Source organism: Halichoerus grypus, chromosome 14, assembly GCF_964656455.1.
Source record: "Halichoerus grypus chromosome 14, mHalGry1.hap1.1, whole genome shotgun sequence".
NCBI classification, from domain to species: Eukaryota; Metazoa; Chordata; class Mammalia; order Carnivora; family Phocidae; genus Halichoerus; species Halichoerus grypus.
The window spans coordinates 67,682,208-67,709,947 of record NC_135725.1 but is presented as its reverse complement, the minus strand read 5'-3'; the positions used below and the strand labels follow the sequence as shown (position 1 = coordinate 67,709,947).

Genomic DNA, 27,740 nt, shown 5'->3' with positions numbered 1-27,740 from the left:
GGAGGCTTGAAAATGTGTAAATGAGGGGCGCCTTGGTGGCTCAGTTGGTTAAGCGTCTGCCTTCAGTTCAGGTCATGATCCTGGGGTTCTGGGATCGAGCCCTGCATTGGGCTCCTTGCTCAGTGGGGAGTCTGCTTCTCCCTCTCCTTCTGCCCCCCACCCCTGCTCATGTTCTCTCTCACTCTCTCTCTCTCTCAAATAAATAAATAAAATCTTAAAAGAAAAGCAAATGTGTAAATGTAATTCCAAAGCTGACAGTTGTCAGTAGTCATTCAATCTTTCCTTCAACAAATATTTATTGTCTACTAAGCGCTAGATGCTGAAATTACAATGGTGAACAAAAGATACACTGGTGCCCGTCCACTTCACCATCTGCACACCACCACTTGAGTCAGTGTTATGTCTCTTTTGGACGACTGTGTTTGTCTCTTAACTGATGTATCTGCTTACATTCTGAACTCCCTTTGATCCATTCTCCACCTAAAAGGCAGAAGGATCTTTCGGTCATGCTTAAAACCCCTCTTTAGAACCCTTAGGAACTCCACTCCTGGAATGGTGATGTGAGGAGCTCTATGGACCCACTCCTCAGAGAAATAACCATGACTTGTGAGATATCTATCTATCTATATATAGATATAGATATATATATATCAACCATTGAAATCTCTGGAAGTTGTCCTAAGCATCTGCCTTCGGCTCAGGTCATGGTCCTGGGGTCCTGGAATCAAGCCCCCTGTCGGGCTCCCTGCTCAGTGGGAAGCCTGCTTTTCCCTCTCCCACTCCCCCTGCTTGTGTTCCCTCTCTCACTGTGTCTCTCTCTGTCAAATAAATAAATAAAATCTTAAAAAAAAAAAAAAAAGAAGATCTGTTAGAGGGACGCCTGGGTAGCTCAATTGGTTAAGTGTCTGCCTTGATCCCATCATGACCCCATGATCCCATCATGACCTGAGCCAAAAGCAGACGCTTAACCGACTGAGCCATCCAGGCATCCCAATAAATAAAATCTTAAAAAGAAAGAAGGAAAGAAGAAAGAAAGAAAGAAAGAAAGAAAGAAAGAAAGAAAGAAAGAAAGAAAGAAAGAAAGAAAGAAAGAAAAAGAAAGAAAGAAAGGGAAGAAGAGAGAAAACCTATTAGATCTTGAGAAGAACAGCAAGAGTCGGCAACACAACCCTCTCTCTCCCCCTTCCCATGTTGGCTTTATGACAGAAGCTCCAATCTGGGAAGGGATCACCAAGAAAATGGAATTCCATTTCCTCTCAGGTCCCAGTCAAGGGAAATGGAGGGGCAGGCCCCCCGCACTTCTCATCCCTCAGTTCAGGTGAGTGTGGCACAGGGGTCAGGGGTTCCCTACCTCCACCGAGGTCTCACCTACAGGTGGAGACGTCATCCACAGCATGGCAGGCCAAGAACACTGGGGACCTCGTAACCCTTGCTCTAGCTTGCAGGGTAGAGGTTTCACAGAGATTTTATTTTATTTTTTTCTATTTTTATTTTTATTTTTTTAAGATTTTATTTTAAAGTAATTTCGTCATCCATTGTGGGGCTTGAACTCACAACCCCAGCCAGGATCAAGAGTTGTATGCTCCATCAACTGAGCCAGCCAGGCGCCTGCCCCTTCACAGGGATTTTAAACAACCAATTGGATTCAGGATTCTGGAACTCAGAGAACTTGAGACTGCAGATAACGCAAAACCAACCTTGGGAAAGTGTGATTACTTCAGCAGAACCAGCCTTCCTTTACTTCTAGACCTGAGGCTCCAGAGGAGCAAATGATCACCACTTGCCTCTGACAGCCTCCCAGCTCCAGCTCTGCCTTGCCTCAAGCCTATCAAAGGCCTGGAATGTTCTTCCACAAGCTCTTCCAGCTGTTGAATTGCTGCCCATTCTGCAAGACCCTTCTTTCTCTGGACCCCATCTTGCAGGAAGGGTGTGCCCTGGCTCCCGAGGATTCTTTTGTAATAAGCTGGTCCCAAAGAGAAAACAATTTCTAAGAGTTAATGAAAAGCTCCTTTTGTATCTCCTACTTTAATTTGATGCTCTCAACCTGAATCCCAGAGGAGGTATGTGTGCTGAATTCTGAGGGTGAGGGAGTGTGTTTTACTTTTAGTTCTCAAAGGTCAGGCGGCAAGTCTTAGTCATGCTGATGGCATCTAACTTCCCTTGGAATCAGTTTTCCAACTCAAGGGACTTTTAGAAAGCTTCCAAATGAGGCCATTGTCTCCAAATCACAGTGATAATTACTTGCAAAGTCAGAATTCAACTTAGGTCTTCTGATGTGAAGCCTAGTGCTTTTTTGGTTTTTTTTAAAACCCACAACACTGTTATATAGTATCTGGCTTTCTTGAAGGCTCTTTTAGCACCAACTACCATTCCTGGCACACAGTAGTGTCATAATTACTATTGAATGAATGAAGAAATAGCTACTTTACCGCCTGATTTGTCCTTTTCCCCTGGAAGTAGAGTAAAGAAAGAAAATTGCCGGAATATGTTTTGGGTTTCCAAGCAGTATTACCAGCATGAATGAATGACCTTTGGGATCTCTGCCAGTCAAGTCATTCAATCAAGTGCAAGTTGAATCTCTGAAGAGCTACTGTTCATTCTTAGCACAATCCCTGACGGATGCAAAATCCCAGAACACAGTCAGTAGGAAATACTGATCTATTGTATAAATAACATCACTTATGAAGGTGGAAGCCCAGATACATTTCCAAGATAAGATAACTGTTCATGGCTACCACACCATCTGGTTAGAAATAGAAGGCTGCCAGGTACTATTAAGGTGTGTTTGTTGGAATTAGTTGAATTGAATTGAATTGAATTCATTGCTGCTATGATTACTCAAGGGGTCAGAGCTTTAGTCTTTCAAAGTCCTGGAAGCAGGACTCTAGAGGACATCTGTTGTTTCCTGCTGCAGTGCATCAATTCACCCTCCTTCTAGAAGTACTCTGCTTTACCTCTGGGAGACTCCCCCTCCTCCATTCTCAGCTCCTATGGCTTGGCAAGGCTGAGCCAACTTCACATTCCAGAGGGGACCACAGACTTCAGACTTGGCTAACTGTTAGTTGTTTCAGAGCAAACGAACCATAAGGAAGGGTTTTTTTGGTGTTTTGTTGTTGTTGTTGTTGTTGTTGTTTTCAAAGATTTTATTTATTTATTTGACAGAGGAGACACAGTGAGAGAGGGAACACAAGCAGGGGGAGTGGGAGAGGGAGAAACAGGTTTCCCGCCGAGCAAGGAGCCTGACGCGTGGCTCTATCCCAGGACCCTGGGATCATGACCTGAGCCGAAGACAGACACTTAACGACTGAGCCACCCGGGCGCCCCAGGAAGGGTTTTTATAAGACACATGCAACAGAGACTCTTGCTCTTTACCCTGAAGGAAGATTTGAGAGTTCATAGGGACTTGGCATGCTGCTGCCATATTGCTCCCACACAGAGCCCAAGGCTGAAATCAGCATAATAGAAGGCAAAATCAAAAGACTGGAGAGGAACTAAATCCATATGACTTACATTGAAGCCTGAATCCTCTTGTCTGAAGCCAGCACTAAGTCTAAGGGTTAAAATATGAACCCACAGTATCCTTTTTCGCTTAAAGCAGGTTTAGGTTAGGTTCTTCCACTACTTGTAGTCAGGAGGGTCCTAATTCGTGTAAGAGTATTTCCCATCTTGTTTCTCCTTCAGTGTTCTCTCCTGAACAGCCTTGTATAGTCTAGACCATAGACACCCAGGCAGTAGGAAGACAAGCTGGTTCACTGTAATCGCTGATTTCTCTCCAAACTCCACCCTACCATCAGAATGATACCTTTAAAATATAACTTGAGCTAAGAAACAAGTGTTTTATTTAAGATCATATAGCTAGAGGTGGTGAAGCCAAATTCATGGCCTGGGATTTTGGATTTGAATACTTTGCTGTCCATTTACCACACTTTTGATCATATTTGGAGCCATTGTTGACCCCTTTTTCTGGTTGTAGTCATGTACTTTGAGCTGCACTTTACAAAGATGGTAGCTGCTAGCCTTATGTAGCTACTTACATTTAAATTAATCGACATTAAATAAAATTTAAAATCAGTTCTTCAGTCCTTCTAGTCCTGTTCCAAGCACACACTAGCCACACGTGAGTAGTGACTGCCATATTGGACAGCTCAGATACGGAATATGTCCATCGTCACAGAAAGTTCTAATGGACAACACTGCTCTAGAGATAGATTTCCTTCTTTATCCAAAGTAACAAGGCTCTGAAAGCCCAGTAGAATCTTCCCTCTCTTCAAATGGCAAACAAGGCCAATAGACACATGATGGACAATGAGCTATTCAGTCATCTATTCCATATTTTCTAAACGCTTACATGGGATTGATAGGTCCTAGCTACTCATCTCTGGGATGAGTAAATCTGAAACATGCTATTTGGTAAGGGATGATTAATCTGTTGTTATATCAAGCATGCTGAAATTATTATATAAATAAATGTAAATTAAAAGGTACATCTCTCTACCCCACTATGGTCTAGTGTGTGAATATACACTTCTCGGGATTTTGAAGAACATGATGTTTCATTCTCAGGTTGGTGACTCATTAAGAATACATTTTTCAATGACATTTCCACAGATCATCATTCTCCAAGCAGGAACTATTTTCCTAGGTTTGGGCCCATTTCCCCTTCAGATTAAAACCCTGTGGGAAAAAGATCTCATCATTTCAGTTCAAACAGGAAGTAAAAGCTCTCCAATTGAAAATTTGTACCAGATATTCAAATTGGAAAATGATAACTAGGGTATAAAATAAACCTTCTTTATTAGACAGAATATACAAATGAAAGATTATATTGTCACCTAGATACTAAAAGTGAGTTATTTTCCCAGGGGAAAAAAAAAGAGCTAGCTTTGCTTTGTTGTATGTCAAATGAAAAAAAAAAAAATGACGAACAGATAACACAGGACCCAGGGTGACCATTTCTTTTTGGTCTGACATGAATAGTTTGTATTTGCAAACATTCTCCATTCACTTGTGTGAAATAATTAGAAAAAAAAAAGCACACAATTTTCACAAAATTGGAGAAGGGGGGGTCAGTTTTCAGCCTAAGTGCTCCCTCGTTGGGTGAGTAATTTGGTATCAGAAGGTAGTCATGGCGACCATAAAAGTTACTCATGTGACTAACGATGCAACTAATGATGCCCACAATTACTTAATTGCAGGCATGCTTAACTGCTTTTGCCATTTTTGGAGAGTGCTTATGGCTAATTGTGGCTGCAAGTGGGTAACTACAGGTGCAATCAGATGTGTTCCTAATTTTTACATTTGTGCTGACAGCAGGAGAATAAACCGCCCCCTCTAAAGAGGGGAGTTATAAAAAGAGGGCTGAAATTAGTTCTTTCAAGTCCAGGGAGGATGGAACAGCCTCCAACATGAAAACAAACACAAGTCATTTAATGATTAAGCAGAGGAAAGTTGGGGATCATCAGCTGACCTTCAGCTAGACTCCGTCTGTGCATCTTCTCTTTTCCCCGAGGTTCTCCAACTTGGGTTCCTGCTACTGTCCCTACCAGAAGGGGCCCCTTAGGACCTTACAGCTCCTGTCCTATCATGGAATAGATACGATTCTTTAATTTAGATGAAAAATAGTAGTAGATACTTTTTTTTTTTTTTTTACATTGTCTGCGTGGTCATTTACTTTACAAATACTTTTTTTTTTTTTAAGATTTTATTTATTTATTTGACAGAGAGAGACACAGCGAGAGAGGGAACACAAGCAGGGGGAGTGGGAGAGGGAGAAGCAGGCTTCCTGCTGAGCAGGAAGACCAATATGGGACTCGATCCCAGGACCCTGGGACCATGACCCGAGCCGAAGGCAGACGCTTAACGACTGAGCCACCCAGGTGCCCCTACAAATACTTTTTACACATGGTGTAATATATATGGGTACAAATGAACTCAAATATATTCCCTGGGACAGGTGGTTAGCTTTTGAAATTCTCTCATCAGGAATTAACACCCCAAAGATGGCTATATAACAAATATCTTCAAATATCTTCATCAAATATCTTCATCAAAATCTCACTTGAAGGTTTTTAATTTGTATAAGGAATGTTAGAAATATTTTTGAATAGGTAAAATGAACGATGGTCCAAGGCATATGGTTGGTTAGAAAGATAGGATCCCTATTGCTTTTACATGGATGAGTATATGACTCCAGCAAGCTCACTGGTCAGACTTTTTTGTACAGTGATCATAGTGTTCCCTTGGTCCTATACATTTCTCCTTCACAAAGTCTGTGGCTTGACCCTACAAAAGGCTGGCTGGTCCTGTCATCATCTTGTGTCTACCATAGAACTGATCATGCTTACAATATTTGTGGTGCCTAAGACAGAGACTGGATCCCAAAAGCCTCAAGAACCAGTAGTAGGACTGTTCTTATACCTGCTGGCTAGTAAAAATTTGTAGCTTTGGCAGAATTTGGTCTTAAGACCTCACCTGATGTGGAGGTTGTAGGGTGGAGGATGTATGCCACCATCCATCTGTAAGCACCAGAGGCTTCTGATATTTATCCAAGGAGCCTGGCAGTTGGTGAATGGCCAAATTAGCTTGGGTCAGTTCAGAACACCTAAATTCTCTTCAAATATCTCCCACAGGCTTGTATTTTCAAAATAAATGAAATGAAAAACAAAGATACATGTAGTTATATATAACGGAATAAAAAGCAAGAATATAAAAAATATGTAGTTACAGAAAGCACCAAATGCAGAGAAATGGACACATTTTCTAGGTATAAGAAACCACCTTCTAACCAAGGGAAGAAATGTAAATGACTCCTTTCACACACATCTTGCCTGGACTCTGGCCCTCCTGAGCCCTCCTAAGCCCTGCTGTTTTCCAAATTTTGTGTGTCATCTTTTGCCTGTCTCATAAGAGATGCTGGTTAATCACTCAAACTACTCTGTGTTCCACAAACAGTACCAAATATCCATTACGTGTGCCAGCCACTGTTCTGGGCTCTGTGGTAACTTGGTGGGATGAATTAGACAGGCTTCTCACCCAAGGGAAGCTCTCCTGTAAGTAAGCCCTCTGCTCTATTAATCATCAACTCTTCTGGTTCGGGGCCTGAGGTACAAGCTTTATCCAAATGGCAGAACTGTGAGGCCTGGCAAGTAATGAGGTGGAGAAAATGTTGGTCACCAGAACTCCCTTAGGGAGAGCTTTCTATTTGATTAGAAGAAATACTTTGAAATGACATTCGGGGTGGAAGGTGAAGTCCCAAGGGCCTTCTCCATCAAGAAAAAATGTCGGTTCAACTGCTTTGCATGAGGCAAGGAGGGGAATTATATTGCTCCTAAGAGAGGGTGGAGAAGGGGGAGGGCAGGGAGGTGGGGGAAGAGCGTGCAACCCCAGTGCAACAGCAGAGGGTTTTCGCACAAATCTTTGTTAAAATATACTAAGTGAATGAAATGTTTAGCACGCGTGAATATCTTGTGGAGATTGGTGAGGAGGTTGACTGTGGTATCTGGACTGAAGCTGAACAGAACCCCAGGGGTTTTCAGTTTTGTAAGCCCACGCCGTGCTTAGTGTGTGTGTGTGTGTGTGTGTGTGTGTGTGTGTGTGTGTGTGTGTGTGTGTGTGTGTGTGTTTTAGCTTAAGCCAGTATGGTTCTCTCTCTCTCTCACGCACACACACACACAGTCCGCTGTCCTGCCCCTGCCCATCGTGATAGAGAAGGAGCACCGGCAGAGACAAGTAAGAGGAGGATTTTTCTGTCACGCTGTGACATGACAGGCTGAGGGTACCAGCAGGCTTGGAGAAATGGCATGGTGCCAGGGCTTGGGCAGCCACGAGTCAGAGGATGATTAGGCAATGGAAATCAACAGCTTTTAAAGGCTAGAGGACAAAGCCACAGGGATTGTTCAAGGTCCAGCAAACAATCACCACAAAGGGGTCTGCTGGCTTTAAGTGAGGCCGGGGATCAAATGGTGCAGCATTCCCTCCACACCGTGATGTGCCAGGCCCAGAGCTGGGGATTCCACAGGGGTTGAGACTCTGTGCCTGTCTCTCTAGATGAGAGACCTTTAGGATCCAGGAGCGACACATGGCTTTAGGAAGCTCAGAAGAGCCTGGCAGGTGAGGGAAGGCTTCCATAAAGAGGTGGTTCTTGCTGTCAGCTTTGGAGGATGAAGAGGAGGAGTTAGCAGATGTTTGAGGAAAGGCCTCTGAGGCAGAGAGGTTAGCCTGTGCAAATGGGCTGAGGCGTGAGAGGCAGGAGAACTGAGGTGGAAGATGAGGTTCTCAGAGATCAAATGGCTTTGCCTGCAAAAGAGAGAGGCCGGGATCAGATTCTTCCCTCACGGCCCTTAAAAAGAATCCACCCTGGGGACACCTTGCTCTCAGACCTCCCCGGCTTCCAGCACGCTGAGAAAATGACTTTGGGCTGTTTAAGTTACCCGGTCTGTGATACTTTGCAGCCCAGGTGAACTAATGTAGCAGCTTTGAGTTCCAGCTCGGCTCCATCTCAGCTGTGCAACCTCCGGGGAGTATGTAACCCAAGGCTCACTTTCCTCGTCTGTAAAACAGGGATAGGAATCAAAGCTAAGTTGTGAAGTTATGACAAGTGATACATATGAAGTGTTTAGCTTAGTGCCTCACTGTCATCATTATTATTTTTATTATATTATTTCTTGGTAGTATTTTTAGCTTCATGATGTAGTTTTAGTATCATGAAACTGTATTACATGGCTCCAAGTTACTTTGAGAATTCAAACACAGTAAAAATGTAGCCACACCTGCAAGAGTAACTCCTGGCACTCTTACATGTCTGGGGTAGAAAGCTTGTTTTAATGAAAAACTGCAGGCCTGTCCCCTGGGAGTGGAGTGAAGGCGATGAGGCAGGGGGCTAGATCCCTAAGATCAAGAGTCAATCTGAGTCGGTTTGAGTGGTTGAGCGTCAGCCTTCCTCTCTGGTCAGGATCCCAGGGTCCTGGTATCAGGCCTGGCAATCTGGCTCCGTGCTCAGTGAGGAGTCTGCTTCTCTCTCTCTCTCTTCCTTCCCACCCAGTCTGTGATGCTTTGCAGCTGGGGGAAACTCATGTAGCACGGGAAACTAATGTAGCAGGTGCTCACCTTCCGTGCATGCGCGCACGTGCTCTCTCTCTCTCAAATGAATAAATTAAAGAGTCAATCTGAGAAATTGCATTCTGTTCCCGGCACTCTGGACCTCATCCCCATCCTTGTTAGAGCTGGGAAACCAAAGCTTCCTTACAAGCAGAACAGGACCTCAGCTCCAAAATGCTAAAACAGACTTTACATGCCTCCTGGTCACCAGCTGAAGGTGGCCCATTTCCCTCCTGGGTTTTGTTGTTGTTTCATTTTTTTTTTTGAAGGTTTTATTTATTTGACACAGAGAGACACAGCGAGAGAGGGAACACAAGCAGGGGGAGTGGGAGAGGGAGAAGCAGGCTTCCCGCCGAGCAGGGAGCCCGATGCGGGGCTCAATCCCAGGACCCTGGGATCATGACCTGAGCTGAAGGCAAACGCTTAACGACTGAGCCACCCAGGCGCCCCTGTTGTTGTTTCATTTTTATGTTTACCTTTTTATTGTGGAGAATCTAACACACATCCAAAAGTAGACAAAGTAGCTTAAGAACCCCGGGTGTCCATCATCAACTCATAACCAAGCCTGCACGTCCACTCCCACCCCCATGTTCTTTCTAAAGAATATTCTAGACATTCTATTATTTCACCATTAGCATTTAATTATGTATCTTTAAAAGATACGGAGTCTATTTGAAAATAATACTATTACCACTGACCCAAGTAATTAAAAATATAATATTATTCACGACATCATACTATTCGGTCAGTATTCACATTTCCTTTTTCATAATCTCGTAATTTTTAGTAGTTTGTTTGAATAAAGATTAAAATTGCCCTTATTATTTGAGTAAGATCCACACATTGCAATTAATTAATATATCTTTTAAGTCTCTTTTAATCTATAGGTTTCTCTTTATTTGTTGAAACCTGGTGATTCGCTCTCTAGAATTTCCCAGAGTCTGGATTTTGCATTCGTTCCTGCGGTGGCTTTTAACATGTTACTCTGTCCTCTACATTTCTCGTACACTGGTAGTTAAAACTAGAGTCTTGCTCAAACTCAGGTTCAATTTTTTAGCCAGACTACTTCATAAGTGGTGTCGTGTTCTTCCATCAGGAGGCATATAACATCTGATTATGTCTCTCCTGCTTATTTTTCCTTCCTTTTTGACTTCCCATCTTTCTGATGAGAAAGCTGGGGAGCTGGAGATTGGGAGTCTGGGGGGGAGGGACTGCCAGGCTTTCTGGCCCCGTCCTGGGGTATCGCCGTGCTGTATCCCCTTGCTTCCTGTCTCTGCTGCCAACATGGCTTTCCATCCTGTTGGGACATCGTGATGCTGCTAAAGCCCTTCTCAGGACTGGGTGGGGAGCAGATATGCTGACAAAACTTTGGAGGATAACATTTAGTTGCTTTTGCTCTTCCACTCTAGGGAGTGAGTGCCAAGTTTGAGCCCTGCCCAACTTGCTAATGATCCAGATGGCAAACAGCTGTCAGGCAGAGGAGGGGCTGCTAGACAGGAAGTCGCCGAAGGGCTTCCTTCCTGACCCATGCAGAATAGGAATGTAATTTCCAAATACAATTTAAATTCAAATTCAAATGTAATGCTTGAAGTCTGAAGTCCAGCCATAGTTGAGCCCCATAAGAATGTTCCAGATCCCCTAGAACTTGGTCAACCAGAGACTGCCGTATATAAAGGATTTGCTCAACCATTTCTTGCCTACACTAATACGGAAACCTTGCCCAAGATCCAGGCTATTTTGTTGATTGAAAGTCTAGAAAAAAGGAAAAAATATATTATCAGGCATCACTGCCAGATGCTACAAAATAACCTTTTGTTAGATTTGGCAACATTTACAGAATAACTGTTTTATATGACCTCAGTTTTGTCATCAACTAATTTTACCTTGTTGAACCCTAAGGGTAGCAGATTCTGTTGATGTCCCAACCCATATCCCTCTGGTTCACCTCTGACTTCACGTGCAGATGGAGTGGAATCGTTCTTGGACGCACTGGCAGGTTCCTACCTCCCATGCCCATGATTTCCTGCTTCTCTTCCTGCGGGTTTTCTCCTATTCCACCGGAAATTACTAGACTGCTCAGGGCATTGTGGAGGGGCTGGTTATTTAAGGCTCTCGGGGGCAACCCTCAACCACTGAGAGAAAAGAGTCAGTGGATAAATAGCTCAACTTCCCTAACTCGAAGCAGGAGGATCCTGAGATGTGTTCTACGTGGTTCTTCAGAGGGTTCCCTTCAGAAGACTGATCTGTAGTGGGTTTTCGTAGTCACAGATGCACCTTTTATTGACTTATTTTCCTTTCCAATCTTGTTTTCTTCACTGTCTCACTTGAACTTCCTGGGGTTACCTCCCAAATAAGCCTATACCTATACCCAATTCCTTGCATCAGGGCCGCTTTTGGGGAACAGAAATTAAGATAGGCAATAACTTTGTAAGTTACCTCAAAACCTTTCAGAACAAATGAATATAAATAATTAAATAAAATATGGAGTATCACATGCTGAGTACATTTACATGTTCCGTGATCTCTAATCCTATGAGTGAGCTATTGATAACCCCATTTTTCAGATAAAACTGAGAATAGAAGACATTAAAAGAATTGTCCAAGATATATAACTGGTAAGAACTGAGATGCAAGTTCATAACTGTCCTCAACATTATCTTGCCTCTTGTTCTCCATTTTGTTTCAGGTGACAGATTTTTCTCTAACAGCGAGTGGATTTCTGTCTTTTTTTCTTTTTTGAATTGTTCTGTTTGCTTATCTATATTTTGAATGGGAGAATTTCCTGCCAGTTGAACTTCAAGTTGTAAGTAAAAAGGCCCATCTTAATGTGGTCTCCTAGCAACAATTTATGAAACACTTTAAAGCAATTATTCTTCTCAAGCACGTTTCCAAATGTTGAAGCATGTTCATTCACTTCGATCATTAAAATCCCCAAGAACATTCATTGTGTAGCACACAGTTCTGGTAATTATAAGCTTGTCAACAGGTTGCTTAGTGAGCTGAGAGCGAGGACAAGACCACATTCCCCCCAGGAGCTGAGCACTTTGTTTTCAGCCTAGCAAGCAGGGCAGATCTACTCTTCTCCAAGAAGTCTTAATTGATTTGTGGGTGGGGGTAGAAGAAAGAATATTTAAACCCAAAATAGCCATCTGTAAAATATCAAACCCATGCAACACACAGGTCTAGGGAGGATTTGAATACCTAAGGCCCAAGTCCGCTAAGCAGGCAGTTTACTGCTCCTCCTCTGGAGCCTCCTTTTGCTCAGCCTAGATCTGAACATTCAAAGTCAGGCATGAGACCTATCACGTCCTCTGGTTTCTTAAAAATGCAGTTATGCCCTAAATTAGCTGCTGGCCCTTCAGTCTTTGTTCTTCTGGTTGTTGTTGTTGTTGATGATGATGTTGTTTTAAAAGATTTTATTTATTTATTTGAGAGAGAAAGAGAGGATGGGGGGAGGGGCAAAGGGAGAGGGAGAAGAAGACTCCCCAAAGAGCGCAGAGCCCATCACAGGGCTTGATCCCAGGACCCTGAGATCATGACCTGAGCCAAAGTCAGATGCTTAACTGACGGAGCCACCCAGGTGCCCCTATTTTTTTTAATTAAAAAGAATTTTTTTAGGGGCACCTGGGTGGCTCAGTTGGTTCGGCTCAGGTCATGATTCTAGAGTCTCTGGATCGAGTCCCACATCAGGCTCCCGGCTCAGCAGGGAGTCTTCCTCGCCCTCTGACCCTCCTCCCTCTAGTGCTCTCTCTCTCTCTCTCATTCTCTCTCTCTCAAATAAATAAAGAAAATCTTTAAAAAAAAGAGTTGGGTGGATTTTAAAAAAAATTGTTTTCTTAAGATTTTATTTCTAAGTAATCTCTACACCCATTGTGGGGCTTGAACTCACAACCCCAAGATCAAGAGTCTCATGCTTCACTGACTGAGCAACCAGGTGCCCCATTCTTCTGTTTCTTTTCTTTTTTTTTCCTAAGAATTCTCTTTTATTTTTATCTTTTAAAAAATGTTCTAGTATACTAAGTATGGAAGGGGATCTGGATCATTGACGATCACACTGCGGGTTTAGCAAATTGGAAAGCCAATTTGGCAAGTTAGAGAGTATCCGTCTGAGCTGTACTTACGCAGGCATCAAGCCTGACTTCAGCTCTACTGGTAAGGAAGCCTTTGAACAGAAGTTAGGTAACTCTAGGAAGTTTTAGACGTAAGAGGGGAAGATTGAATTTCTTACTAATCTGGATAATAGTTTTTTTTAGAAAACTTTTTTGGATAGCTTTTAGATTTACAGAAGAGTTCTTATATACCGTTTATCCAGCTTCACTTAATGCCAACATCTTATGTAACTATGGTACACTTACCAAATTAGGAATCTGTTTTATTTTGGGTGTCCTCGTGGAGGGAGGTTTTATGAATCCCAGGCTGGTGAAGCTGGATGCATGCACAAACACACACACGTGTATGCACATATCACGCATACAGACACATACACATGCAACACAGATATACACACAATATAATACAGATAGATTCAACACACATGCACACATGACACACATACAAACACACAATATACATATAGACACACAAAGCATACATACAACAAGAGAGACATACAGACACACACAAACATATATGCAGACACATACACATATCACACATACAGACACACACACATACTGTCCCTTAGAATTAGGGGCTCATCCTCCACATATGGAGGATGTTTCCTTTCTCTTCTTTTTTAAAACAATTTTATTTTTAAGTAATCTCTATACCTAAGGTGGGGCTCCAACTGACAACCCCAAGGTCAAGAGTTGCATGCTCTACAGACTGAGCCAGCCAGGTGCCCCACGGAGAATGTTTCTCGATGAAACTCAAGCTAGTTGATGGAGGCAGAAATGTGCTGAGAGACAAAAGAACACTAGTGATGAAAGAGTCAGGGCAGGGGCGCCTGGCTGGCTCAGTCAAAAGAGCATGCAACGCTTGATCTCAGGGTTGTAAGTTCGAGCCCCACACTGGGTGTAGAGATTACTAAAAAAATAAATAAATAAAATCTAAGGGAAAAAAGAGGGCAAATGAGCAAGATTGACTCTCTCTATGTGGAAATTGTTATTTGCAGAGATGGGGCTGTGGTCTATCACAGCAATGGTCTAGGTTGCAAAGTCTGGCCCAGCCATCAGGTTGAGGTAGGCTCATTCAGATAAGCTTCTGATGTATACTGTTCAATCCCCGTCCCCAGGCAGGGCTGGATCCTGAGGTGAGGGTGGGAGAGGTGGGGGTGGGAGCAAGAATGAGTAAAATCTTCTCCCCAAGACTTTCAGGCAAGGCTCTGGATGGGCACTAACAGAAACATGGGAGAAGGTACAGGCTGGAATCTGTCACAACCCTGCTGTAAGAGAAGTGAGCATCATTCACTGAGATGTAGAGACAGATGGGCCTTCGAGACCAAGGGAAGTAGGAAAAGCAAGGAAGAATGGAACAGAAGTGGAGAATGGTATTTTGGACAATCCCAGGGACAGTGGTCTACTTCTTTGCCCGAGTTTGTATGGATTTCTGTTGATGGGTAGGTCACTTAAAGGAATTAGAGCTATATGGATTAAAAGGCTTTAAGTGGGGCGCCTGGGTGGCTCAGTTGGTTAAGCGACTGCCTTCGGCTCAGGTCATGATCCTGGAGTCCCAGGATCGAGTCCCACATCGGGCTCCCTGCTCAGCGGGGAGTCTGCTTCTCCCTCTGGCCCTCCCCCTCTCATGTGCTCTCTCTCTCTCTCAAATAAATAAATAAAATCTTAAAAAAAATAAAATAAAATAAAAGGCTTTAAGTGGGGGCGCCTGGGTGGCTCAGTCGGTTGAGTGACTGCCTTCGGCTCAGGTCATGATCCCAGTCCTGGGATCGAGCCTCGCATCGGGCTCCCTGCTCAGCGGGCAGCCTGCTTCTCCCTCTCCCTCTGCTGCTGTCTCTCTCAAATAAATAAATAAAATCTTAAAAAAAAGGGGGGGCTTTAAGAGTTAGGTTAGCAAGTGTATTAATTACCTATTGCTGTGTAGCAAATCACCCCCAAAACTTAGTGGAGGAAACAACAGTAAGGATTCTTTGTTATACCTCATTGTATCTGTGGGTCAGGAATTTGGGAGTGCCTTAGCTGAGTTGTTCAGGCTCAAGATCACTCAGGAAATTACAGCCGAGATGTTGGCCTGAAATGCAGTCATGTGAAGGCTTGACTAGGACTGGACAATTTGCTTCTCTAGTGCCTTACACATGTTCATGGTAAGCTGATGCTGGCTGTTGGCAGAAGGCTTCAGTTCATTACCACGTGGGTCTCCCTGTAGGACCCCCGAGTATACTCATGGCATGGGGACTGGCTTCCCCCTGAGTGAGCAATCCGAGAGCATGGTGGAAATTTCACTGTCTCTTATGGCCTGACCTTGGAAGCTCCACTGTCATGTCTGCAGGATCCTACTGACCTACCTAGGTCAGCCCTATTCAGTGTCAGAGAAGACTATCCAAATATCAGGATGCCATCTTCAGAGCTGACTATTGAGTGATTTTTCACCTTTATAATGGTTTCATTCAGATTTTAAAAAGCATGTTTTGCTTATACCTTGAAACTGATGAAGGATAATTGGAAGGCAGGCAGGCAGGGACAAGGGGCCCCCGCCCTAAGAGGAAACCACCCTTAAAAGGATTTTATACCACCCTGGAAGGTGCCCTCCCACCCTTTCCCATATGACAAAAACCTGATTGGATGACAGGCACAGGGAGGGTTAATCAGATTAAAACAGCCCTCCAACAAGCCCATAAAAACCCCTAGACTTAGAAACTCCAGCAGCAACCCCTTCGGGTCCCCTCCCTCTCAGGAACTTTGTACTATCACTTTGCTATTGCTCAATAAACCTTGCTTTGCTGCCCACCACTCTGTCTGGTCTACCCCTTCATTCTTTGAAGTGGCATGACCAAGAACCGCGGGCACCGACGGAGAAAAAATCCTGCAACAAAACCAAGTTGGTGCAATTGGTGAAAGCCTCAGTTAGGTGTCCCCTCATACAACAAAATTTGCATGGAGCCTTGTAGGAAATGTAAGAATGATGGAGAGAGTGGTAAGGTGGGATCAGAGCAGTGTGTGTGCCAGGGGGTAAGGATACAGTCAAGTATGCCTTGTTGGCTATTTGTAAGGACTTGGGTATTTTATCCCTTCCATAATATCAGGAGGCTTGCAGGAAATATATGCCTGAATGCTGTCATCTTCTTCCTTTCTCTCTCACCTGTAGAGTTCAAATGGCATACAGGATTTTGGGAAGTTGTGAGAAAAGGAAGCCAGGAAGTGTGAGACAGAAGTCGGGGACCTGGTAGAGTTTAATAATAGAAGTCATTATTGTGAGGAATCACCGTGTGTGTGTGTGTGTGTGTGTGTGTGTGTCTATGAGAGACAGAGACGGAGACAGAGATAAGGGGATCCAAAGTCTAGTAATATGGATTGGTAGTAGCTGCAACAATATTCTTTTCCTTTAAAAAGTTATTTTAGGAGCGCCTGGGTGGCTCAGTCGGTTAAGCTGCTGCCTTCAGCTCAGGTCATGGTCCCGGGGTCCTGGGATCGAGCCCTGCATCGGGCTCCCTGCTCAGCGGGAAGCCTGCTTCTCCCTCTCCCTCTGCCTGCCTCTCTGCCTACTTGTTCTCTCTCTGTCAAATAAACGAATAAAATCTTAAAAAAAAAAAGTTATTTTAATAAATTCTTAAAGTTTTTTTCCTGATTATCCAAGTAACACATGTTCATTGTAGAAAGATCAGGAAGATAGAGATCGGTGTAAAAAGATAAGGTAATAATCATCCACAATGCCATCACTCACAGAAGCAACACTCAGGGGCATCTGGATGGCTCAGTCAGTTAAGCATCTGCCTTTGGCTTGGGTCATGATCTCAGGGTCCTGGGATCAATCCCCGTGGTAGGCTCCCTGCTCAGTGGGAAGTCTGTTTCTCCCTCTTCCTCTCCCTCTGCTCCTCCCCTGCTTGTGATCTCTCTCTCTTTCTCAGATAAATAAATAAAATCTTAAAAAAAAAAAAAAAGAAACAACACTTAATGTTTTGACATTTTCTTGGTTCTTGTTTTTGTATATTTTATTCCTGAACCTGAGATCATATTCTTTCTGTAATTTTGTATTCTGCTTTCATAAACATTTAACTAGGTCATTTAAAAACTTTAAATAAGTATTTTTAATATATATCCATTTTTTAATATATATCCATTTTTTAATATATATCCATTTTTAAAGATGGATATATAGGGGCACCTGGCTGACTCAGTTGGTAGAGCATGTGATTCTTGATCTTGGGATTGTGAATTTGAGTCCCATGTTGGGTTAGAGATTACTTAAAAATAAAATCTTAAAAAATATATAAAAAATAAAGTGGATATATATATTTCTTCTTTTGATATACATGCTCTTTAAAAAATTAAATACTCTAGAATTATATTGAAACAAAAAGTCCTCCCAAATATCACCTCCTAAACTACTGTTAATGGGTATAGTTTATACTTCCCAGATACTTTTTTTTAAAACATTATTTATTTATTTATTTATTTGAGAGAGAGACAGACAGACAGCGAGCAAGGAGGAGAAGGAGAAGCAGGCTCTCAGCTGAGCAGGGAGCCCAATGCGGGACTCGATCCCAGGACCCTGGGATCATGACTGGAGCTGAAGGCAGATGCCCAACCGACTGAGCCACCCAGGTGTCCCTATTTCCCAGATACTTTTCTATGTATTCATAAGATTAAGTAGATAATGCTTATAAATAGATATTTTGAAGTGTTCTGTGATTTATTTTACTTAAATATCACTATCATGAACATTTTCTATTTCCATTGTTTCCTCATCCTTTAAAAAATAGAATTTTTTTTCTGATTACAAAAGTAATAAATTTTTTAAAAAGTATTATTTTTAATGACTGTGTAATATTCCCTCATATAGACACCATTATTTATTTAATAGTTAACATGTGGGGCGCCTGGGTGGCTCAGTTGGTTAAGCGACTGCCTTCGGCTCAGGTCATGATCCTGGAGTCCCGGGATCGAGTCCCACATCAGGCTCCCTGCTCAGCAGGGAGTCTGCTTCTCCCTCTGACCCTCCTCCCTCTCATGCTCTCTGTCTCTCATTGTCTCTCTCGCAAATAAATAAAATCTTAAAAAAAAAAAAAAAAAAAAAAAAAAAAATAGTTAACATGTTATTTCCACTATTTTGTTATTATGAACAATCCTGTGAAAATTACCTTGGTAATTTCCCTCCTGTATTTCTGATTATTTTCTTTGGTGCATGGATATTAGAATTTTCATGTCAGGCCTTTTTTTTTAATTCATTCATTTTAAAGATTTTATTTTATTTTTTTTTTAATTTTATTATGTTATGTTAGTCACCATACAATACATCATTAGTTTTTGATGTGGTGATCCACGATCCATTGTTTTTGTATAACACCAAGTGCTCCATGCAGTACGCGCTCTCCTTAATACCCATCACTGTGCTAACCCATCCCTCCTCCCCCCGCCCCCAAACCCTGTTTGTTTCTCAGAGTCCATAGTCTCTCATGGTTCATCTCTCCCTCCAATTCCCTCCCCCCGATTTTTCCCTTCCTTCTCCTAGTGTCCTCCATGCTATTCCTTATGTTCCACAAATAAGTGAAACCATATGATAATTGGCTTTCTCTGGTTGACATATTTCATTTAGCATAATCTCCTCCAGTCCCATCCACGTTGATGTAAAAGTTGGGTAGTCATCCTTTCTGATGGCTCAGTAATGTTCCATTGTATATATGGACTACATCTTCTTTATCATCTGTTGAAGGGCATCTCGGCTCTTTCCACAGTTTGGCTATTGCGGACATTGCTGCTATGAACATTGGGGTGCACATGGCCCTTCTTTTCACTACATCTGTGTCTTTGGGGTAAATACCCAGTAGTGCGATTGCTGGGTCATAGGGTAGCTCTATTTTTAAATTTTTGAGGCACCTCCACACTGTTTTCCAAAGTGGCTGTACCAACTTGCATTCCCACCAACAGTGTAAGAGGGTTCCCCTTTCTCCACAAACTCTCCAACATTTGTTGTTTCTTGCCCTGTCCATTTTTGCCATTCTAACTGGTTTAAAGTGGTATCTCAATGTGGTTTTGATTTGAATTTCCCTGATGGCTAATGATGAGGAACATTTTTTCATGTGTCTGTTAGCCATTTGTATGTCTTCTTCAGAGAAGTGTCTTTTCATATCTTCTGCCCACTTTTTGACTTGATTATTTGTTTTATGGGTGTTGAGGTTGAGAAGTTCTTTATAGACCTTGGATACCAGCCCTTTATCTGTAGTGTCATTTGCAAATATCTTCTCCCATTCTGTGGGTTGCCTCTTTGTTTTGTTGACTGTTTCCTTTGCTGTGCAGAAACTTTTTATCTTGATGAAGTCCCAAAAGTTCATTTTTGCTTTTGTTTCACTAGCTTTTGGAGATGTATCTTGAAAGAAGTATGCTCTCCTCTAGGATTTTGATGGATTCCTGTCTCACATTGAGGTCTTTCATCCACTTTGAGTTTATCTTTGTGAATGGTGTTAGAGAATGGTCGAGTTTCATTCTTCTGCATGTGGCTGTCCAATTTTCCCAGCACCATTTATTGAAGAGACTGTCTTTTTTCCATTGCATGTTTTTTCCTGCTTTGTCAAAGATTATTTGACCATAGAGTTGAGGGTCCATATCTGGGTTCTCTATTCTGTTCCATTGGTCTATATGTCTGTTTCTGTGCCAGTACCATGCTGTCTTGGTGATCACAGCTTTATAATATAGCTTGAAATCGGGCAACGTGATGCCCCCAGCTTTGTTTTTCTTTTTCAACCTTTCCTTGGCGATTCAGGGTCTTTTCTGATTCCATACAAATTTTAGGATGTTTGTTCCAGCACTTTGAAAAATGCCATTGGAATTTTGATCGGGATGGCATTGAAGGTATAGATTGCTCTGGGTAGCATAGACATTTTAACAATGTTTATTCTTCCGATCCATGAGCATGGAATATTTTTCCATCTTTTTGTGTCTTCTTCAATTTCTTTCATGAGTGTTCTGTAGTTCCTAGAGTATAGATCCTTTACCTCTTTGGTTAGGTTTATTCCGAGGTATCTTATGGTTCTTGGTGCTATTGTAAATGGAATCATTTCTCTAATTTCTTTTTCTACAGTTGCATTGTTAGTGTATAAGAAAGCAACTGATTTCTGTGCATTGATTTTGTATCCTGCCACATTACTGAATTGCTGGATGAGTTCTAGTAATTTGGGGGTGGAGTCTTTTGGGTTTTACACATAAAGTATTATGTCGTCTGCAAAAAGAGAGAGTTTGACTTCTTCTTTGCCAATTTGAATACCTTTTATTGCTTTTTGTTGTCTGATTGCTGTTGCTAGGACTTCTAGTACTATGTTGAACAATAGTGGCAAGAGTGGGCATCCTTGACGTGTTCCTGATCTTAAGGGAAAGGCTCTCAGCTTTTCCCCATTGAGGATGATATTCACTGTGGGTTTTTCATAGATGGATTTTATGAGCTTGAGGAATGTTCCCTCTATCCCTATACTCTGAAGAGTTTTAATCAGGAAAGGATGTTGTATTTTGTCAAATGCTTTTTCTGCATCAATTGAGAGGACCATATGGTTTTTCCCCCTCCTCTTATTAATGTGTTCTATCACACTGATTGATTTGCGAATGTTGAACCACCCTTGCATCCGGGGATAAATCCCACTTGGTCGTGGTGGATGATCCTTTTAATGTATTGTTGGATCCTATCAGCTAGGATTTTGTTGAGGATTTTGGAATCCATGTTCATCATGGATATTGGTCTGAAATTCTCCTTTTTGATGGGGTCTTTGCCTGGTTTGGGGATTAAGGCAATGCTGGCCTCATAGAATGAGTTTGGAAGTTTTCCTTATGTTTCTATTTTTTGAAACAGCTTCAGTAGAATAGGTATTATTGCTTCTTTGAATGTTTGGTAGAATTCCCCAGGGAATCCATCAGGTCCTGGACTCTTGTTTTTTGGGAGGTTTTTGACCATTGCTTCAATCTCGTTACTGGTTATTGGCCTATTCAGGTTGACAATTCCTTCCTGTTTCAGTCTTGGCAGCTTATAGGTTTCCAGGAAGGCCTCCATTTCATCCAGATTGCTCAGTTTATTGGCATATAGTTGTTGATAATAATTTCTAATAATTGTTTCTATTTCCTTGGTGTTAGTCGTGATCTCTCCCCTTTCATTCATAATTTTATTAATTTGGGTCCTTTCCCTTTTCTTTTGGATAAGTCTGGCCAGTGGTTTATCGATCTTATTAATTCTTTCAAAGAACCAACTTCTAGTTTCGTTGATCTGATCTACTGTGTTTCTGGTTTCTAATTCATTGATTTCTGCTCTAATTTTAATTATGTCTCTTCTAATGCGTGGCTTAGGCATCGTTTGTTGCTTTTTCTCTAATTCTTTAAGGTGTAGAGTTAGTTGGTGAATTCGGGATTTTTCTATTTTTTTGAGTGAGGCTTGGATGGCTATGTATTTCCCCCTTAGGACCGCCTTTGCAGTATCCCATAGGTTTTGGACCGATGTGTTTTCATTCTCATTGATTTCCATGAATTGTTTAAGTTCTTCTTTGATTTCTTGGTTGACCCAAACATTCTTGAGCAGAGTGGTCTTTAGCTTCCAAGTGTTTGAATTTCTGCCAAATTTTTTCTTGTGATTGAGTTCCAGTTTTAAAGCATTGTGATCTGAGAATATGCAGGGAATAATCTCAATCTTTTGGTATCGGTTGAGACCTGATTTGTGACCCAGTATGTGGTCTATTCTGGAGAAAGTTCCATGCGTGCTGGAGAAGAATGAGTATTCTGTTGTTTTAGGGTGGAATGTTCTGTAAATATCTATGAGGTCCATCTGGTCCAATGTATCACTCAAAGCTCTTGTTTCCTTGTTGATTTTCTGCTTAGATGATCTGTCCTTTGCTGAGAGTGGAGTATTGAGGTCTCCTACAATTAACGTATTGTTATCAATATGACTCTTCATTTTGGTTAACAGTTGGCTTATGTAGATGGCTGCTCCCATGTTGGGGGCATAGATATTTACAACTGTTTGATCTTCTTGTTGGATAGACCCTTTAAGAATGATATAGTGTCCTTCTGTGTCTCTAATTACAGTCTTTAGTTTAAAATCTAATTTGTCTGATATAAGAATTGCTACCCCAGCTTTCTTTTGAGGTCCGCTGGCATGGAGGATGGATCTCCATCCCTTCACTTTCAGTCTGGATGTATCTTTAGGTTCAAAATGAGTCTCTTGTAGGCAGCATATGGATGGGTCCTGTCTTTTTTTTTTTTTTTTTAAAGATTTTATTTATTTATTTGACAGAGAGAGACACAATGAGAGAAGGAACACAAGCAGGGGGAGTGGGAGAGGGAGAAGCAGGCTTCCTGCCGAGCAGGGAGTCCGATGCGGGGCTCGATCCCAGGACCCCGGGATCATGGCCTGAGCCGAAGACAGACGCTTAACAACTGAGCCACCCAAGCGCCCCAGATGGGTCCTGTCTTTTTATCCACTCTGCAACCCTGTGCCGTTTTATGGGAGCGTTTAGGCCATTCACGTTGAGAGTGATTATTGAAAGATATGAATTAATTGTCATCATGTTGCCTGTGAAGACGTTGTTTTTATAGATTGTCCCTGTAAATTTCTGTTGTATATCACTCTTGGGGTCTTTCTCCTTTTATAGAACCCCCCTTAATATTTCTTGCAGGGCCGGCTTAGTGGTCACATATTCTTTCAGTTTCTGCCGGTCGTGGAAGCTCTGCATCTCTCCATCCATTCTAAACGACAGCCTTGCCAGATAAAGTATTCTTGGCTGTATGTTCTTCTCATTTAGTACCCTGAATATGTCTTGCCAGGCCTTTCTGGCTTGCCAGGTCTCTGTGGATAGGTCTGACGTTATTCTGATGTTCCTCCCTCTGTACGTAAGGAATGTCTTCCCCCTAACTGCCCTTAAGATGGTTTCCTTGGTTCTAAGATTTGCAAGTTTTACTATTACATGCCCGGATGTGTTGGCCTGTTTTCCTTGATCTTGGGAGGGGTCCTCTCTGCCTCTAGGATGCGAATGATTGTTTCATTCCCCAGATTAGGGAAGTTCTCAGCTACGATTTGATCAAATACATCTTCTAGTCCTCTCTCTCTCTCCACTCCCTCCGGGATTCCTATTATTCTGACATTGGAACGCTTCATGGTGTCACTTATTTCTCTGATTCTATTTTCATGGATTCTGAGTTGTTTTTCCCTGGCCTCCTCTTTTCCCTTTTCATCTATTATATTGTCTTCCAGGTCGCTTATTCGCTCTTCTGCCTCACTTACCCTAGCTATTAGATTATCTAGATTGGATTGGATCTCATTGATAGCATTTTTAAGTTCTGCCAATTCAGCTTTCATTTCTGCCCTTAGAGACTCTATGTTGCCATTAATTGATTTCTCCATTGTAGCCATTGTCTTCCCAATTGCTAGCCTGAATTCCATCTCCGACATCTTGGTTATATCTGCATCCATTTGTAAATCTGCAGCATAAGTCATAATCTCTGAGTCTTTTCTATTTTGGGGGCTCCTCCTCCTAAATTTTCTGTTGATGGGTGTTTGAGGGAATGTACAGAGTCCAAATTATTGACCAGAACCCAAGCAAGACGCACCTGTTTTCTTGGGACCTTAGGGTTGCTGGCCTCTTGTTTTCCCAGCCTGTCTTCTGCGGGAGGGGCCTGCCGCGCTGTTACTCAGGCAACCCTGTTTGGGCGGAGTTGCCCTGCGCCCCTGTGGCGGGGGATGGGCTCAGCGGGAAACAGTTTTGGGGGCTTTTGTTCTCTGGTGGCTTTCCCTGGCCGCTTTCCGCTTCTCTTCTGTGAGTCAGAGCAGAAGAGACCGTTTCCAACCCTCTGCCTCAGAGTAGAGAGACCTCAGTCTGTTCTTCAGTGAGCTTCAAGGCCACACCATCTCCGTTTCCGTCAGGGCTGCTATAAACTGCAGCATCCTGCGTTGTGCGCCTCTCCGCAGCGCCCCCAGTCCTGCCTCCAGGTAGGGGCACATCTCTGCCCTTTGTGCTTCTAAAACCACCAGCCGCTCCCAGTTCGCGCACCCACGACCCCGCGGGTCTGGTTTTCCACCCCGGGGGCTGCCCTAAGGTCCTTTCCCCGCCACTACCGGTCTGCGAGTCTGTGCCGTCCGCAGCGCGCGAGGCTGTCACTCACCGGTGGTGTAGGATCCCCACAGCCAGGCACCCTCCCGCTGCCGTTTATCCTCTGATATCTGCCCGTGGAATCATGGCTCCCTGCTTCCTACCTCAAAACCAACCGCCTGCGATATTCTGTTTGTAGAGATCCAGATCTTCTTACATCTCAGGCTGATTTCGTGGGTGCTCAGAGTGGTCTGGTAGATATCCAGCTCAATTCCAGGGACCAGTTGAAATAGGGTCCCCTACTCCTCCGCCATCTTTCCTTCCAAACCATGTCAGCCTTTAATAACTATATAATACCTATTTGTATTTGCTTTTCCCCTCACAATTTGAAGCATTGAAGAAATAGTAATTTTTTATTCAATTGTTTTTCTTTTTTTCATATTTATTTATTTGACAGAGAGAGAGAGAGAGACAGCGAGAGAGGGAACACAAGCATGTGGAGTGGGAGAGGGAGAAGCAGGCTTCCCGCTGAGCAGGGAGCCCGATGCAGGGCTTGATCCCAGGACCATGGGATCGTGACCTGAGCTGAAGGCAGATGCATAACAACTGAGCCACCCAGGCATCCCTCAATTTTTTTTTCCTTAAAAAATATTTATTAAATGAACAAACCACATTATAACAATGTAGTTTTTAAAAATGTGAATTAAAAATTATAATATGCCCACCATAATAAATCAACTTTATTTTTCCATATTCCCATTTTCCATTCTCATGTAGTCATTTTTCATATGCATGGATACTTTTATTTTATTTATTCATTTATTTATTTTCAAAGATTTTATTTATTTATTTATTTGAGAGAGCAAGAATGAGAGAGAGAGAGTACATGAGAGGGGGGAGGGTCAGAGGGAGAAGCAGACTCCCTGCTGAGCAGGGAGCCCAATGCTGGGACTTGATCCTGGCACTCCAGGATCATGACCTGAGCCGAAGGCAGTCGCTTAACCAACTGAGCCACCCAGATGCCCTACATGGATACTTTTAGACTAGGGCTCCGCAAAGTTTTTCATAAAAGACCAGAGAATGGTATCTTAGCTTTGCATGTCAGTCAGTCTCTGTTGAAACCACTCAACTCTTGTTGTAATGTGAAAGCAGCCATAGCCAATACATAAATGAATGAGCATGGCTATGCTACAATAAAACTTTATTTACAAAAGTCGGTGGCCAGCCTGTGTTTGCTAAACCCTATTTTAGACAGTCATTCTTATAATTCAGATGAAACTATTAGCCTGGCCATTCCTGAACCAAACTTCCAACTTCCTGAAGCTGTTTTAAATTTTTAATTATTTAATTTTCACTTATTTTCCCCAGATCTTTCTTAACCATGCTACAATTATGGAGCTGAAGTCCCCAGATTGATGTGTTTTTAGTAATGCAATATATTCAATGCACTTACTGATTATAAAAATACAGGATTTTGTTTTATAATGGACTTTAAGGATGACTCTTAAAAGAAAAATAGTCATCTGCAACCTCACACCATAGCAAAAGATTTATGATCTTTTTCTGCCTTGGTCTATGAGCATATTTTTGATGATTATATTAATGGAAAAGATGATATAGCAAGAGTAATTTTGGAAAAAAAATCACCTCTAGTTCCACTAACCGAACAGATACAGTTTTAGTTCTTGTCCACCAGCAAATATATTTTTATATGGCTGTAGTTATGTACATCTATCCTTTTATTTTATTTTATTTTAAAGATTTTATTTATTTATTTGACAGAGAGACACAGTGAGAGAGGGAACACAAGCAGGGGGAGTGGGAGAGGGAGAAGCAGGCTTCCCGTGGAGCAGGGAGCCCAACGCGTGGCTCGATCCCAGGACCCTGGGATCATGACCTGAGCTGAAGGCAGACGCTTAACGACTGAGCCACCCAGGCGCCCCTAGTTATGTACATCTATCCTTTTCAAATATGTTTTTCATTTCTAATGAACACGTATTCAAAGTTATATAAGTTTGTCCATATTTTTAATCTTCTAAAGGAATTTCAAAATGCATTTACCCTATTCAGTATAGCCCCCTCTTCATCATTCTGAGGCAGCTTAAGTCAGTCATTTTTTTACTTGTATATTTTCACTTTATACTATGAAGAATTCTATTTTTTTCATTATTTTTTTACTATGAAGAATCTTAAATGCACAGGAAGGTTGAAAGAATAGTATACTGAACACCTCCATACTCACCACCTAGATTCAGCAATTTATATTTTATACATACACACACATAATTTTTTTCTCAATCATTTGAAACTGAAGGGCAGACATTGTAATACTTCATTCCTAAGTACTTCAGTAGGTATCTCCTAAGAATAAGATTGTTTCCATGCATAACCACAATGTCATTATCACATTTAAGACAACGAATAATGATCTCTTCTATCATCTAATATCTAGTCCATATTCAAATTTCCTCAATTGTTCCCAAAGTATTATATCCAATAGTTCTATTTGCAACCAAGATCCAATTAAGGTTTGTATCTTGCATTTGTTAATTTGTCTTTTCAATCTCTTTTATTTATTTATGTATTTATTTATTTATTTAATATTTTATTTATTTATTTGTCAGAGAGAGAGAGAATTAGCAGGGAGAGAGGCAGGCAGAGGGAGAGGGAGAAGCAGGCTCCCTGCTGAGCAAGGAGCCCAATGTGGGACTCGATCCCAGGACCCTGGGATCAGGACCTGAGCTGAAGGAAGATGCCTAACTGACTGAGCCACCCAGGCATCCCTGAATCTCTTTTAAACTAGAAGAGCATCTTGACGTTTTTAACCATGACATTGACAGTGATTGGGATGATTGTCTTTATTCCACAGTCTGGGTTTGTCTGATTGTTTCCTCGTGGTGTCATATAGATTGTTTATCCCCTGGACTTCCCATACACTGTGCCCTGAGTCTAAGAGTGAGGTAGATTCAGGTTAAACCTAAAATGGGGGAAATATTTCACCATTCACTCCTATCAACTTTGATCCATTAGACATTCTCTTATATTTAAAAATATGTTCCATGTGGCATGGTAGACGAGATCTGCTTTGTAATCAGAAAGGTTTTACAGCAGGAGACCTTGGGAAAATGACTGAACTTCTTTGAGCCTTAGTCTCCCCATATGTGAAAAGGGAAGTGGTAGACATTCAGTAAATGTTTGCTCTCTTCCCCTAGTCTGTCGGTTCTTTGGGATCTCGCAAAGCACCACCAGGATAGATATCTCAGGCGCACCTGAAGAGCTCACGTTTCCTAAGTAAGACAACAGCAGCAAGACGGCCATCATTTCTGTGGAGACAATATCATCATAATGCACTATTAGCTACTGTGATCTTCCATCATTTCCTTCCTGGAGAGTTACGACTGTGGCATTGAGGATTTAAGACCTACAGCCCGAACATTACTTACTACAAATCTCTCACAAAGCTGCTGCAATAAAT

At 42.2% G+C, this 27,740-nt stretch overlaps 1 long non-coding RNA gene across 2 annotated transcripts; it reads right to left on the bottom strand.

The window, feature by feature from the left end:
* Nucleotides 1–5,691: 5,691 nt before the first annotated feature.
* Nucleotides 5,692–27,647, bottom strand: LOC118547785 (uncharacterized). 2 transcript variants are annotated; one of them, XR_004923271.2, is made up of 3 exons: nucleotides 27,535–27,647; nucleotides 8,430–8,548; nucleotides 5,692–8,295 (listed from the first exon to the last, which is right to left on the bottom strand). It is a non-coding gene; the product is annotated as an uncharacterized LOC118547785 (long non-coding RNA). The 2 variants fall into 2 exon arrangements; XR_013444003.1 differs by lacking the exon at nucleotides 27,535–27,647 and adding an exon at nucleotides 24,339–24,445.
* Nucleotides 27,648–27,740: the final 93 nt, after the last annotated feature.